At 51.1% G+C, this 16,770-nt stretch overlaps 1 pseudogene; it reads left to right on the top strand.

Annotated features, from left to right (window-relative positions):
• The first annotated feature begins 335 nt into the window (after nucleotides 1–335).
• LOC134378887 (glyceraldehyde-3-phosphate dehydrogenase-like) lies at nucleotides 336–15,977 on the top strand (annotated as a pseudogene).
• The last annotated feature ends 793 nt before the right edge of the window (nucleotides 15,978–16,770 follow it).

Genomic DNA, 16,770 nt, shown 5'->3' on the forward strand with positions numbered 1-16,770 from the left:
GGCTGAGGACTTCTGATCTAGGTTGTTCTTGGCTCAGTCATTCACAGAACCCTGGAGCAGGGGAGCTCAGGGACATCATACTCCAGGGCCCTCCAGGGGAAGAGCCCCTCCTGAGCCCCACCCGCTCCAGGCTCCTCCCGCCTTCTCCCTGGTCAAGCTGGTCAAGCCCTGTCCCTGTTTTCCACACAGCTCTGGTTGTCCAGCAGCTGTTCCTTTGCTCAGGCCAAAAACGGCCTCTCTGTCATCACCACCCAGGAGCACTGGGGTTAGGAAGAGGCCCCGGGAGTGCCGCAGGCGCAGCAGGTGCAGCCAGGGGCTCAGGGTATCCTGGGTGGATGCAGCCCCGCAAGGTCCCTACCCCAGTGCAGAGCCGACCCTCCCCTGCAGCCCCAGGGCCAGATCGCAGCCAGTTCCCGGACCTGCCAGCCTCGCCAGCCATGCTGAATTCACCCCCAAACTCCACGCATCCTGTGGGATGGCCGCGGTGCTCGGCTCCTGGGGTGCAGCTCATGTGCACAGGGCCTCATGTTCATCTTTGTTAATCCTGGTCTCCCGTGTCCTGGCCCTAGACAGGGAGGAGGGCGGTGACAGCCAAGCCAGAGAGGACTTTCCTCACCGGATCTTCCTGGAGCATGAACCCTCAAGGCCGCTCGGAAGTGGAGGCTGGGCTGCTGCTGATAATGCTGAGGGGTCTCAGGGCCAACTCCGGTTTTTAGGAAACAAGGGCAGATATTTTCAGGCCTCAGGTGAAGCAAGTCATGCATCTCAGCTCAGAGAAATTTCCACCAGTATAACCGGGAACGCAGGCAGAGACTTCAGAGCAGGGTTCAGAAAGCTGTCCCCAGCGTGCGTCCCAGCTGCCGCGACTCCAGCCACAGTGTCCGTCCCCTCCTTGCGGGACTGCGCCTGACACGTGGGAGGGGCTCATAAATCGTGGGCTGCTTTTATTACCACAGGGGTCCCTCAGTGGACATCTCGGTGGATCATAATGGTGGTGAACTGAGGGACTGTGACTGTGGCCACAGAGCCAGCGAGAGGCCACGTGTGGGCAGGAGCCTCATGGCCTCGCTGGAAAGGGCAGGATCCAACGGGTCCAAGCCGGAAGGTCAGCTGGCCCGTCTGTGGGTCCTGTGGTGCCCTGTCCCTTAGCGATCCTATCACACCCCCAGGGTGGCTAAGAAGGACAGGCCCTGGGTGGGACGTGTTCACCTCCCGGATGGTCCCTCCTCAGTCCTCGGGCGACTCCCACTCCTGAGGGTCAGGAGCAGGGGATCCGCGGCCCAAACCCCCATCCTCGGCCCTTCTGCAGCTGTGCTGCACCCATTTCCGGTTTCTAATTTCTTCTCCTCTCATTTTTCTTTTTTTCTTTTTCTTTTCTTTTCTTTTCTTTTTTTTTTTTGGCTCCCTCTGAGAGGCAGAGACGTGCTGCTGGAATGAGGCATTAATTTCAATAGTCAGTCACCTAAAAGCAATTGCCTGGGAAGTAGCTCGTTTTCCCATTAAACACCGCAGAGGCGACTCCTCGGTGACTTCCTCTCTTCCCCTCCCCACGCCCCCCTCCGAGCACTCATCACAACCTGGACACTGTTGTCCACTTCTTGTCCTAACCCAGCACCCTGGGGAGATGAAGGACTCCGCTCGGCCTCTGGACAACAAATGCCTGACAGGAGTCTTCTTGGGAGCACAGGGCAGGTGGCTAATCATGTTCTCCATGCTGGGGACACTGGCAGGCTCCCTGAGGCCTCCCCTTGACATGGGATGCAGCTGATGTAAAGAATGTGTTTCTGGGTCTCCCCCGCCCTCCACAGACATCCCCACAAAGGCCTCTCTAAGGGGAAGCTGTGATCTGGGGACCAGAGCCCGACAGTCACATGGTTGTTGACTTTGAAAACTTGATGGTGCATCTTGCACTCATATTGTGAGAGAATTCCTGGCTGCCTCCTGGCCTCCCTAGCTAGAAGGCCTGTCCCCTGGTGCACCCAGCACCGATGTGGCCCTCACACATCTTCCAGGCGGGCCCTTCTCCTGCGTTCTGTCACTGCAGGGTGAGCTCTGGGTCCACTGTCTGCTAATCTCCCTTCAACAAATAGTCACTATACCTTCCAGCACTGTTTGCACTTTAGCAGATACCAATGATTACTATTAAAAATAAGAGCTGACCGTCAGGGAGGACTTTAATGTGTGACAGACATTCGCAGCCTCTATTTCATCGGCTCTTGTCAACCTTGGTACGTGTAGGTATTGTTATTACCACCACCCGCCCCAGTGTACAGAGGAGGAGCTGAGGCCCAGAGAGGTTTGCTAACATCCCCTGAGGTCACACAGCTGAGCCCTGAGCCCTTGAACCCAGATTTGCTTGGCTCTGGGGCCTGGGCACTTGCAAAGCCTAGGGAATCCCTGTCCAGTGAGGGAGCTCCAAGCCCTGGCGGTGACGAGGACTCTGTGGCCAGGGGAGCCACCCTGCAACCTTCACACCACTCCGCAGCTGCCAGTACCTGCAGCCACATCTAAGCAGAACCCTGAGTGATCAGACAGACAAGGAGCCAGTAGCTTTGCACACGTTATTTATAAGTCTCAGAACAAACCTCCAAATACTCTTATTCCCACTTTACGGATAAGAAGTTGAGGCTCAGAGAGGTCAAATCAAATGACAAACTCACACAGCTTTTAAGGCCTCTGCTCTTGCTTTAGTGTCGTTGTTCTCTCCCTCCCTGCCCTCTTGAGAGCTCTCGAGTCGCCATTCCTGGGCTTTGATTCAGACAAGCTCTTGGGTCTGGTTTCACACAAGTGTGAACAGCTTGTGATTCCTTCGATTGCACACAGCCCATCTAGCACAGGGATGTGAAGCAGTGAGAGAAAGGCCCTGGTGAACCTGGCTAAGCCCACAGAAGGCCACCTGCACAGGCTGACACCTCCCAGGTCTGGGCCACCACATGTGCTCTGCAGCTCTAAGTGAGCCAGCCAGGCTCGAAGCCCTGCACACACAGGAAGGCGTCTTTCCACTCCAAGAGCTGCACTGCAGCCCAGAGGAGCTCATGCAGCTGCTGATGCCTGCTCGGGTTTATCTGGTCTGTCTGGGGTCAGACAGAGAGTGCAGGGGCTCCTGGCCCAGGTCCCGTCTTTCCTTCAGAGCAGAAAATCAAAGCACAGTTAAGAAAACCCCAATAAGGCAGTCATTTCTCTCTCTTGACTTCCTAGGGTGACTTCTGGCAGGGTTTCCAGAGAATTGACTGTTCCAGTAAAACAATGTGTCTGGCAAGAAGTGAAGGCTTCCTCCTTGCCCGCTGCCTGGCCTCCTGCAATGCCAGCCTCGCCGGCGACGGTGGCAGGAAAGAAGTGTTAAGTCTAGTGATCTAAGGGATGCCAGGCAGCCCAAGGCCTCCAGAGAACCACAGCCCCTGGAGACCCCAGTGTACACTTTGCATGGCCTCCGTTACCACCACGCTCGTGTGGTTGGAGGCAGGTAACCCAGCAATGGCCCCCTGTAGCTGTCCCAGGGCTGGGCAGTCAGTGTGGGACGGCGAGCACAGGCTGGAGAAGCAGGAAGACTTGGCTCTGTCACTTAGCTCCATGTGACCCTGGCAAAGTTGCTCACCTCTCAGAGCCTCAGTTTCTCCATCTGTTTTTTCTTGGTTTATAGCTAGATAAAGGTTTGCAAATTTTGTTATCTTTTTAAAGAATCAACTTTTGGCTTTGTTGATTTTCTCTGTCATTTTTTAATTCCCTATTTCATATATTTCTGTTGTAATCTTTATTTCCTACTTGTATTTGCTTTCGGTTTAGTTTGCTCTTTTTTCTATTTTCTTAAGGTAGAAGTTTACCTTATTGATTTGAGATTTTTCTTATTTTTGATATAGATGTTTACAAGTATAAATTTTCCTCTAAGCACCACATGAGCCATGCATCCTATAAATTTTGATATGTTGTGCTTTGATCTTTATCTCAAAATACTCTCTAATTTCCCTGTGATTTTCCTTTTTACCCACTGTTAATGTAGGAAAGTGTTGTTTAATTTCCATGCATTTGTGAGTTTTCTAAATTTCCTTCTGTTATTTTGGTCAGAGAACATATTTTCTAAGATCTGAGTCTTTTTTTAAAAAAAAGAAAAAATTAAAACAAAAAGTGTAATTTTAATGGTCTGTGTACTATTTTATTTTATGGTTGTATCACAACATTTTTCCAATAAGTCCCTATGTTTAAAAAAAATAGTCTCAACTTTGCAGGACTAGTAAGACAATTAAATGAGAATCTTCACAGGGACCTGGAAATGTCAGTCTCGTAATGATGATGGTTCTGCTACTACCAGTGACTGACATTTACTGAGTACTGGCCGCAGACTAAACTCTGAGCTGAGCATTTCATATTAAATGTCCATGCTGTCCTCCTAAAAATATAATAGACACAAGATAAGTATTATTACCTCCTCCATGCTAAAAATGAGAAAACTGAGACTTAAAAAAGGCCAAATAAGTTACCCCAAATAACTGCTCCAGGGTTTACAGAAAATAAGCAATGAGAAGCTGAAGTCACGGGCTAACCACTATACTCTCCTGCCTTTTAAGCCAGCTGCTCAGGTGGCGGTTGTTATTTTAATTAAATAAATGTGCCCCATGTTTTAAGGTCTAAAATAGATCTCATCTTTCATTTTCAAAATGAAGAAACTGAGGCATTGGGAGGTTAAGTCACACGCGGGTAGCAAGAGGCAGAGAGTGAAGGGAATCAGCATTTATGAGTGCCTACTGTATGCTTATTTTAAGATCCTGTGATCTGCTGCACTGTTTTGGAAGATGTTGGAATTTTGTCAGCTTCCCATAACTACTCTGTATGGAAGGTCTTATTAGTATTAACTGCATTTTATGACAAGGAAATGGAAGCTCGGAGCGTGTGGTTAGATTCTGAAGCCTGCTGATGGGAAGGAATGTGTGGGCAACTATGATTCTGGCCTGAGGAGGACATGAGGGGGCTCTGTGCCCATCCACGTACCCTGCCCCACCCCAGATCCCACAGACCCAGTCGGGTGAAGCTCCTGAAGCACTGGTCCTCCAACATATGAGGGCATCGCTTCAGAAAGGGCTGTCCCTCAGACTTCTGTATGTGGCCAAGGGGGTCTACGTGTGTGTGCTCTTCTCGCACCTTTTCCAGTCGCCCCTCCTCCCTGTGCCCCAGTAATGCCTGCGAGACGACTGCAGAGCCCGCAGGGAGAGCAAACAGCAGCAGACCACTCACCCACTCTCCCATAAGCAAGCTGCCTGCTGCAGAAGTGCACAGAGGTATTGGGATCACTTTTGAAAGGTGCCCAGAAGGATCCTGGGGGACAAACAAAACTGCAAGGGAAGACCAAGGCCACCTACAGGGAGCTGTCCTTTCAGGCCCCTGAAGAGCCCTTGGGTGGACCCTGGTCATTACCTCCAACATTAGACTCTAGTCTTTTTGCTTCCTTCCAATATCAGTAAAATAAATGTGAGCATGTACCCCAATGTATGAATGCTTACTTATTAATTCTGTAAATGTGCTACTGAGCTCAAAAAAGCATCACAAAGCAGACAAAATGTTGGAGTTTGAGGGGATAAGAGGAAACCCTAACAAGAGTTTCTGACACCCAGCAGGCCAAGGAGTGACCTGTCTGGGGTTTGGACATTGTTAGAGAGCCTCCACCTGGTAGCAGTAAGACACACAGGCACAAGTGGATTCTGATCTCGGCTCTGCCTCTGAGGAACATGTAACCTGGGAAACGACTTGACTTACGCTCTCAGAGCCTCTGTTTCCTCATCGTAAAGTGAGGGGGATAATCCTCCTGTGCACAGTGATGAGGTGACGGCCACAGAGGCATAGTGCTGTGGCCTGGAGGGCATTCAGTAAACATCCCTGCTTATCAATGAGCTCTGTGTCCCCACTGTGCTAGGGAGGTAGTAAGTGGCCCGAGGGTGAAGTCCAAATGGGCAGGAGGATGACTCAGAAGAAACGTCCCAGGCTCTGGGCACACCCTCTCCCATGACTCAGGCGGGCTCAATGCAGGGAGCCCTTCGTGCCCACCACTCCAGGAGCAACTCCACAAACAGAAACCACATGCACATAATGCTGACCCAGCACTACTCTGGCTTCTACTCTCAAATGTTTGTACGAGGGTACTTCAAAGAGTTTGTGGAAAAATAGAATGAAAAGATAACACGAATCTTTTCAGGAATTTTTTGAAGTACCCACGTAAGTCCTTTTGGCAACTTAGAAAGCAATAGAACTGTACTTTGGCCTGCAATGGTCCCATGGACTGGACACCCCTACTGCCCCCCTCAAGGCAGACTCCCTGTCCTGCGCCATTCAGCAGGACTCACACACCCCTCATGAGGCCACCAAAGCGAGCTCATAAGCCCTGCTGCAGCCCGAGAGGGAAGTGCATGGGCTGTCCCTCCTAGGAGGTCGCCTGCCTCCTGCGTGCCCAGTGGCTGTCTCACCATCGAGTCACGGCACCCAGCATCAGCCTGAGCAGGACGGAGGAAGCCCAGTGGACTTCTCCGACCATTCCCAGAGTGGCTCCAAGGTGCTCCTGTGGCCTGGGACAAAATGTTGCCGTGAATAGCAGTCTGTGGCCAGGCCATTGCAGGGACGTCTTCCCTGGACTCCCCTGGAAAAACTGCTTTTACAGGGATACCAAATAAAACTCCCCTCTCGGCCAGGAGGGAAGTGAGAGTAATAGTGGAGTATGGGCAGCAGAGGAGGGCTGCACCGCGTCTCTGGGAAGGGCAGTGGCTCCCCTGGGCGCCAAGCCACTGTTCTTTCCAGATCCCACCCCAGAGGGCTCCGTGTCTGCGCTTTGTGTGCAAGTGTTAGATTACACCGCGGCTGCAGCAGGCTCCTTGCTTGAGAGTCCGGCTGGGTTCAAGGACTCCTCCCTGGTGCAAGCCTGGATTGCGAAGGCCAAGGGGTGGGGGCTGATTACCCATGCACCCTCGCGCCTCTTGCCCTGCCCTCCCTGCCTTTCCCTGGCAAAAGTGAAGATGCTCCTAGCAGCCATCAACGGCCTTACAGAGCATTTAGCTGAGAGTTGCATAATCTTTAACTTTTCCCCAGGCCCCAGCCTGTCCGTCTCCACGCCCGCTGCTGTGAGGTCAGGACGAATTCATTTGCAAAGGACAAGCACAAAACCTCTGGTGGAAAACAAATGCAGTGTTCCACAGTAAATGGGAGCAGCTAAAAAAAAAAAAAAAAAAAAAAGCACAAAATCCACTGGGGACCCCGTTGCCATAGGAACTCGCATTCCAGCTTGCTTCCAATAATTAATGGAGGGTTTTGCTATTACAGTGTTCTTGAAACTTCGCTCTCCCCTGTGCTGCACTGCAGAATGCAGCATCCTGTCCCCATTCATAAATATTTCATCACCACCGGCTGCTGCGTTTCATCACTGCGGAGAGCGCTCGGCTTCATCCACCCCTTGCCAGATTCAGGCTGGCCATTGCAGAGCGACTTCCCTCTCGTCCTCTTCCTTCTGCGGTCTGCATTTATCTGCTTTGAAGTTCTTTGCACTCCCAAGCCTAGAAGGGCGGCTTCCACACTGGACATCTAGTTCCCGTGCCTGTCTTATTTGCCTAAAAGTCGAGCGCTACTGCTGCCCCCAGAGACGTGGCTCTGCTCAGGCCTGCTGCCCCACATGCACTCCATTTTCTGGGGTCCTGGGAGGACACTGGGCACTCCAGCTCTGAGTCTGCAGTGCACCCCAGCTCTGAGTCTGCAGTGCACCAGCTGAGTCCCTGTTCCCTCTGTGTTACATAGGGGGCCACCTGCCCTGCGGGGCTGGAGAGAGGGTGGGATAAGACACGGCACAGGCCACCCATGGAGGGGCTCAGGCGACCGTGGGGGCTGTTGCTGGTGCTGGTTGCCCCCTCAGATTCCTTGTCTTTGTCTAGATGAAACAACACCCACATCTTCTTTTTAAATTAACAAATAAAAATTATATGTATTTATGGTGCACAACCTGATGGTTAGATATATAAATGTATACGTACATGGTGGGATGTCTACAGCAAGCTAATTTACATATGCATCACCTCATATTCTTTTTTTTTTTTTTTTTTTTTTTTTGGTGATGAGAACATTTAAAATCTACTCTCAGCAATTTTAAAGTATACAACACATTGTTATTAAGTAGAGTCACCACGTGGAACAATACATCTCCAGAATCTATTCCTCCTAACTGAAACTTTGTGTCTTTTGGCCAACATCTGCCCAGGTTCCCCACCCCCAGCCCCTGGTGACAGCGATTCTACTGTTTCTATGAGTTTGAATTTTTAGATCCCACATATGAGTGAGATCCCACGGTATTTGTCTTTCTGTGCCTGGCTTATTTCACTTAACATAATGTCCTCCGGGTTTGTCCATGTGGCCACAAATGACAGGATTTTCTTCTTTTTAAAGTCTGAATAATACTCCATGGATATATAGACCACACTTTTTTATCCATTCACCCACTGAACACTTAGGTTGATTTTATATCTTGACTATTATGAACAGTGCTAGAGTGATCATGGGAGTGCAGATATCTCTTGGGGATGTGGATTTCAATTCCTTTGGGTCGATACCCAGTAGGGGGATTGTTGGATCATACAGTAGCTCTATCTTTAATTTTTTTGAGGAACTTCCATACAGTTTTCCATAATGGCTGTACTAATTTACATTCCCACCAACAGTGTTTAAGAGTTTACCTTTCTCCACATCTCCAGCATTTGTTGTTTTTGGTCTTTTTGCTAATAGCCATTCTAACAGGTGTGAGATGACATCTCATTGTCATTTTGATTTGCATTTCCCTGATGATTAGTGATGTGGAGCATTTTTCATATATCTGTTGGCCATTTGTTTATCTTCATTTGAGGAATGTCCATTCAGGTCATTTGCTCATTTTTTAATTGGGTTGTTTGGTTTTTTGCTATTGAGTTGTTTGAATTATTATCTTTTTTTAACTTGAAAAGAAAAGCCTCCCTCTCCTTATGGGCCTGGCTAAGGAACTGGCTCTGCACAGCATGTCTGAACTCTATGGCAGGGAGTGGTTCCAGTGGGGGCCCCTCACAGGGACATCAAGAGGGTCGACACCCTCGCCCTGCAGACACTGAGCTGTAGACAGTGCTGTTTACAGGTGACAGGGAGGAGTCCTGAGCTGGAAAGAGTGGCAGGGTTGATTCACGTGCATTAGGAGCAGAAACTAGTGCTCAGCGTCACTTCTGCGCCAAGACTCCAGCCGAGCATTTTTCCCTCCTGCGTTTCCTAAGACTGCGTTAAGTCTCAGTCAGTGAGCATTTGTCTAGGGCTCTGTGAGCCTCACTCCAAGAAGAGACACCCGTGGTGGGAGGTGGAGAGGAGCCTGCGGCTGCTCCTGTTCAGGCAATGATGATGGGAGAGGGCAGCTTACAGCTCAGATCAGCTCACTTCCTTCCACCTCCTGTGAGAACAAAAGCGCCCACCCTATACTCACCACCAGGCCCGTCCAGCACAGCCTTGGGGCTGTGATAACAGGGGAGCCTCCTCCTCGGTGCCTCCTCGGCAGCCTGGTCCAGCTCAGCATGCCTGTCCCCTACCTCGCCTTCCCCAGCTCTGCAGGGTATGCGCCTCAGATGCCTTTTGAAGACACGTGTCGCAGGCAGCCCTGAACACCTACCCTCCCACGGTCTGTTTCTTCCTGAGTCCCTTCACAGAGCACAGGGCCTGGGCAGGTGCACAAGGTGGACCCAGGGGCCAGAGCCAGGCAAGGACAGAAGGAGCCAGAGGAGTCAAAGCTGGGAAGATCAAATCCCAACACGAAGTCCCAGGAAATGTTCAGGGCAGAAGACAGAAGACAAGGCCAAGTAGGTTCGAAATTGTTGGATTTCTGCATGAAATAAGGAACTGGAAGCGGAGAGCGAGGTGGGATTGAGCACAGAGAAGTCCCGCCTATGGCAGGGACACACGGATGCACCATCATTGTGGTCTCCACTATGGGGCACTAGTTGAAGGAGGGTCAGGCTAGTTGAAGGCATGAATGCGAGGTGACCTCATCCACAGAGATGGCATTTCTCTTGCTGCCTCAAGCTCCTCCTTCGAACCCTGCCCTAGGCATAGATGCTGGCTTGGTGGCAGTCACTGAACTCCAGAAACTTCTCGCCCAGGACCTTCCTTCACGCCATCACGGCAGTACACACCACGGGCCAGTGGCTGCCAGTAGAGACACTCTCCTCTGCCCCTCAATTGCCTGAGCTACCCCAGGAGTTCAAGTCCCCCTTCCAGCCTTTTTCTGGTACTGAGGAGGAAGCTGATCCAAGACCTGGTGCTCACTGCAGGAGCCCCGAAGGCTCGGGTGCTAGCTGAGCCCCTTGACCAATGAGACCGGGGACCTGGGGTATAGCCTCGTCCTCCTGCCCTGGGGACCTTTGCTGGAATCCTCTGCTTGTCTGCTTCTGCCAGGCCCTGCCTGCAGGGTGAGCTCATACCAGCCTCGAGGAACCTGGGCCCCTCGTATCTAGAGAAGCCCTGGTGGAGGACGCTCTGCAGGGCCCGCATGGGAGCCGTCTTCCGCAGGTCCTCTCTCCTGGCCCCTGCCCTGTTCTGGTTTCTGAAGCACACATTCAAAGCCCTGGCCACACTGGTCACCACTTTCCTGGCCTATCTTTGTTATTATTATTATTATTCTTGTGGTAAAATGTGCATAATAGGACATTTACCATCTTAAATATTTTTATGGGTACAGTTCAGTGGCACTGAGTACATTCACACTGTTGTGGAACCATCACCACCGCCCACCTGCAGAACTTTTTCATTTTCCAAAACAGAAACTCTGTACCCGTTAAACAACTCCCCAGTGCCCCTGCCCCCAGCCCCTGGCACCCACCTTTCTACTTTCTTTCTCTATGAATTGGCCACTCTAGGAACCTCATGTAAGTGGAATCATGCAGTACTTGTCCTTTTGTGACCGGCTTATGTCACTTACCGTAATGACCTGAAGGTTCATCCATGTTGTAGCGTGTGTCAGCATTTTCTTCCATTTGAAGGCTGCGTAATACTTCATTGCGTGTGTGCACCACATTTTGTTTATCCATTCATCCGTCAGTGAGCACTTGGGTTGCTTCCATCTTTTAGCTGTTGTGAATAAGGCTGCCATGCCCATAGGTGTACGAATATCTGTTCAAATCCCTGCTTTCAGTTCTTTAGGATGTGTACCCAGAAGTGGGATTGCTGATCATATGGTAATGCTATGTCAAATCTCGCTGGAGCCTCCGTACCGTTGTCCACGGTGGTTGTCCATTTACATTCCCATCAGCAGTGCACAAGGGCTCCAGTGCTTCCCCATCCTCGTCAGCACTTGTTACTTTCTGTTTGTTATTTTTTAATAACAGCCATCCTGATGGGTGTGAGGTGGCATCTCACTGCAGTTCTGATTTCCACTTCCTCAGGATGAGTGATGCCGAGGCTTACTGGCCATCTGTGTATCTTCTTTGGGGAATTGTCTGTTCAAGGCCTTTGCTCATTCTGTAACTGGGATGTGAGTTTTTCTGTTATTGAGTTGTACAAGTTCCTGACCATTTTGGAGCTCTGTGTGACAAGCATCCTCACTATGAATGAGCCCCAACAGCCTGAGTCTGGTCCCCACAGCCATGTCCCCTTAATTATGGTCATCATCACCGCCCTTGTCACAGCCGTCTCCAGGTGTCTCCTCTTTCTGAGCAGGTGGGAGCAGGAAGCTCGCACTGTACCTTCAGGTCTGCTTCCCAGAGCTTCCCCTGTGCGGGACGAGTGATGTGTTACTCCTGCACCCTCCCCTCCCAGGAGTGTCCCAGCAGCACTCTAGGGCATGACCTCTAGGAACTGCCCGCAAAGTCCCACTATCACCCTTTCCTGGATCAGAGCAGAGAGCACAGAGCCAAACATTTCCTAATAACCACTTGAAAGACTCTGCACCACGCTCACTTCAGGGCACTTTGGCGGCACGGAGAGAGGGAGTGTGCACAGAAGTATTGTTTCACTCACTGCTGCCATCACACATACTGCAGTGCCTGCCCTCCAGGTCCCACGGTGCTCAGTGTGGGAGCATTTGTGCAGTGTCTACTAAAAGTGTCTACTTTTTTTTTTTTTATTGAAAGGTAATAGATTATACATATTTGTGGGGTATAGAGTTGAATATCAATACCTGCACACAGTATGTCATGATCAAGTCAGGATAATTAGCATACTCATCATTACAAAATGCAATCATTTCTTTGTGTTCAGGACATTTGATCTCCTCTCTTCTAGACATTTGATAACATGCAGCAAATTCGTGCTAATTACAGATGCCTAGCTCAACTGTGCCCCAAACCTAGCTAGCTGTTTTGTGTCCTTTAACCCATTTCTTGCTATCCCCTTTTCCTCTCCCTTTCCCACCTCTAGTAACCGTAGTTCTGTTCTCTCCTTCTGAAAGTTCAGTGTATTATTATGATTCGTTCTCTCTTATTTATTTTTTAGCTCCCACGTATGAGTGCAGACATGTGGTATTTCTCTTTCTGTGCCTGGCTTGTTTCACATAACATAACTTTCTCCAAGCTCATCCACTGGGTATGCTTCAGTGATGCATACCGTGGGAAGGACAGCTTCAGGAGGCTCTGCAGAGTGTCAGCACAACGAAGGGGAGAGAAAGCAGGAGAGGAAGTCGAATGAGATAGGAGGTGCTCAGTTTCCCCGGGACTGGGCTTCAGGCCACTCCCTGGGGTCTCAAACCACTCCCCTAGGACTCAAGCCCCTCCTCTAGGCCCTGAGCTACTGTTGCATGTAGCATCTATTTTTGGCACCAACTTGGGGAGATTGAGACTGGCGGGAGGGGACTTATGTAATTTCAGTGGCTGAGCATGCTCAGTAAAACGGAGTTTAGGCTTGAATGACCTTTCACTGGAGGTGCTAGAGAGCACCAAATATATTCTGAGTACTTTTCAGTGCATATGTTGGAATTTGACCACCGAGCGTGCTCCAAAGAAGCAAACAGAGCATGCGCAGGGCTAGGTTACATAACCAGTTAGATAACCAGGAACCACCCCCTTAGCTAAATATTCATTAGATAGCATGAATATGTATAGAACGGCCAACTATAAAGATACAACGCAGAAAGAAGGCGGGGCTGTGCTCACTCTTGAGCCAGCCTGCGTTTTGCCTGTGAAGTGTGTATTTCTTAGTCTTTACTTTAAACTTGTTTTCACTTTCTACTCTGACTCTGCTCTTGAATTCTCTCCTGAGGTGGAGTCAAGGACCTGTAGAGGACAGGGTTGAGGTTAGCTGTCCAACCTCCCCAGGCCCTCTCCTCTGGTAACAGAAAGACAGGGAAGGGGAGGAGGAAATAAATGCAGGAGAAAGAGGCTCCTCCTTTACACCCAGACTTTCACCCGTCCTCTGCTGCCACTCTTGGGAGGAGCCCGTGCCCACACTCGTCTGCTTACAGAAGTTGCCTGTTCAGCTGCCCTGAGGCCTGCTTTTCACGCAGGTCTGAATTCGGCGGTTCCAAGCTGCACTAGGGCAGAGATGAAGCCCTGGTGAGCTCAAACGCTCAGCGTCTGACTTTCAAGAAAGATGTTCTGCCCTAACATTGGGACATCTGGGGCACTTGTGGTTGGCTGTGCCATTTGAGAGCAGCTTCCTAGAAGGAAGACACCTGTCCTTCAGAGCTAGCTTGGGTGGGAGACGAGGAACAGGTGGAGGTGGGGTAGGGGGAGAGCAGGGAGGGCAGGGAGCAGAGCCGGGAGGGAGAAGCAGCGGTGGGCAGGTGTGGGGGGTGGCGTGCAGGGAGGAGCAGCTGGCACGGTGCTGTGCACATGAGACGTGGACAGATGCTCCGTGGCTCAGACATAGCAGAGGCCCCTGAAGATCCTCTCCACTGCCCCCGGCAGAGTGACAGGCACCTGAGGAGCTGGCCAGGTATGAGAGGTCACCAAGAAGGGACGGAGTTGGACCATCTCCCCTTCTGGGACAGTGCAAGTCAAGTTTTCACACCAAAACTGTTGCCCTTGCAGCTGGGAGAAGTTGGAATTGGCTGGAATGCCCAGGGTGGCCTGGGTGGGCCCAGGGATGCTGGAATTCAATGAAAATTGAACTTCCTGGGGCCTGGTGTCAGTCAAAGGGAGTAAAAGTGGGGGCAGCTGGTAACTTCACATGAGATACTTTCTACAAAAATGAAATTGATTTTTGGTCAAATGAAGACCACTAATAGAAATGTTTCATGAAACATGAGAAACACCTGGTCATTTAACCATTTTCTTATTGCTCTCAAAGTCTTAACGTCTTTCCCTAGGTAGGGAAGCTGACTGCAAATCCACAGGAACTCAAGATTTTGGCATCAGCCTCTGAACTGGTGACTCTCCATGTGGCTGTGCCCCAGGACTACCCACAGGTTGTTTAACACCTACGCTCAAGCCCACCCTCACAGCAGCTGATACAAATGGCCTGGGCGGGGATGGGCGCAGGCATCTTTTCAATGCTTACCAGGTGATTGTAGTGGGCAGCCAGGGCTAGGAACCACTCATCCAAAATAACATCACACAACTTCCAGCAGCCACACTCCTTATAATCTACCCAAAGGAACTGAAAACTTATGTCCACCCAAAAACCTGCACCCAAATGTTTACAGCAGCTTTAATCATAATTGCCAAACTTGTCTTTCCGTAGGTGGGCAGATCAGTAAACTGTACATGCAGACAGTGAAATATTACACAGCACTAAAAATCAATGAACTGTCAAGCCGTGAAAGACATTGAGGAAACTTAAATGCGTACTCCTAAGTGAAAGAAGCCATTCTGAAAAGGCTACGGACTGTGACTCCAACTCTGGGACATCCTGGAAGAGACATAACTATGCAGACAGTAAAAATATCAGTGGTTGCCCAGGGGTGGGGGGAGGGAAGGATGAATAGGTGGAGCGAAACAACTCTGCGGGATACTGCAGTGGCGGGTACTTGTCATTACACATTTGGCCAAACCCACAATGCCCGACAACAGGAGTGAACCTCAGCGTGATGTGTGGCCCCCGGGTGATGACGACGTGTCAGTGTAGGAGCAGGCGCACCGCCCGGGCAGGAGGCTGACAGCAGGAGGCTGTGAGTGTGCGGCGGGGACGGCGGCGTTATTTAGGAACTCTGTTGTCTCTTCAATTTTGCTGTGAGGCTAAAACTGCTCAGAAAATGAAGACTTTGTTTTAAGTTGTGCTCTCTTCCCCTCCCTATTCAAGGGTCAGCCTCATCCTCTCTGGCAGTGCCAGCGTGTCCAAGACATGACGGTGGGAGTCTGAGTAAATAGGTTTGGCCATAATGGGTGCTGGTCACCAGGGCTGCTCTTAGCTCTGGCAAAGTGGACATTGTTGCCATCCAGACCCTTTCATTGACCTCAGCTCCATGGTCCACATGTTCCAGTAGGATTCCAGCCATGACAAGTCCCAGGGCCCTGTCATGGCTGAGAACGGGACACTCGTTGTCAGTGGGAAGCCCACCTCGTCTTCCAGGAGTGAGGGCCCGCCCGCATCTGATGGGCCGATGCTGTGCTGAACATGCCGGCAGGTCACTGGCATCTCAGAGAAGTGCCTCGCACAAGGCTGGGGATCACCTGAAGGGTGGAGACCAAGGTCGTCACCTCTGCCCATCTGTTGGTGCCCCATGTCTGTGATGGGAATGAGTCTGGAGAAGTAGGACAAGTCCCTCGAGATTGTCAGCAACACCTCCTGCACTGCCTACTGCTTGGCCCTCCTGGCCAGGGTCATCCATGACCATGGTCCCCACCAGCACTGCCACTCAGAGCACTGTGGATGGCCCCGCTGGGAAACCGTGGAGTGCCAGCCATGGAGCTGCCCTAAACATCATTGCTTGGTGCTGCCAGGGCTGTGGGAAGGTTGTCCCTGAGCAGAATGGGAAGCTCATGGCTGTGACAGTCATGGATCTGCCCTGCCACCTGGAGAAAGCTGCCAAATATGAAGGCATCGAGAAGGTGGAGAAGAAGGCATGGAGGGCCCGATAGGGCATCTGGGTGACACAAAGGACCAGATTGTCTTCTGTGACTTCAACAGTGATACCTACTCTTGCACCTTGGATGCTGGGCTGGAATTGCCCCCAGCGACCCATCTGTTAAGCTCCGTTCCTGATGTGACAGTGAATTTGGCACCAGCAGCAGGTGGTGGCCTTTATGGTCCATGTGGCCTCCAAGGAGGAAGAGTCCCCAGGCCACAGTCGCAGCGAGAGCACGAGATGAGGAGAGAGGCCCTCAGCAGCTAGGGTGCCCCTGCCCCAACTCAGTCCCCCACCTGAGAATCTCCCCTCCCACCCCAGACCCCCAGAAGAAGGGGGAAGGGCATAGAGTCCCAACTTGTCATGTACCATCAATGAAGCCAAAGAAAAGCTGCCTGACATAACACGGGCGAGAGTCCTCTCACGTGATTCACTGTACTGAGCTTCCAATTGGTAAAACAGAAGTGATTTGCTTTCTACAGATTCTAATCATATACATATTGATAAAGTGACATATTACAGCGTGTGGCAGGCTGGCGTGGTGGCTGTCTTTTGAGGGAAATGCTGACATACACTCTTCCCCCAGCCAACCCCAAAGCCCAGGCCATGACCAGTTCTCAGAGGGGACTCTGAGAAGAGCAGGACTCCAAAGCCACTGAGAATCTCCCAGTGCAAAGGAGCACAGCCCAGCTCGATGTGACCTAGCGCGCTCCGCTCTCCTCCCGGGTTTTACGTGGTCATACGTGGGCATGTCTGTGTGCACAGCGTGGGGAGGCACGTGCCCAGCGGAACTGAGTTAGGCCTCC

Source organism: Cynocephalus volans, chromosome 5 (assembly GCF_027409185.1).
Source record: "Cynocephalus volans isolate mCynVol1 chromosome 5, mCynVol1.pri, whole genome shotgun sequence".
NCBI classification, from domain to species: Eukaryota; Metazoa; Chordata; class Mammalia; order Dermoptera; family Cynocephalidae; genus Cynocephalus; species Cynocephalus volans.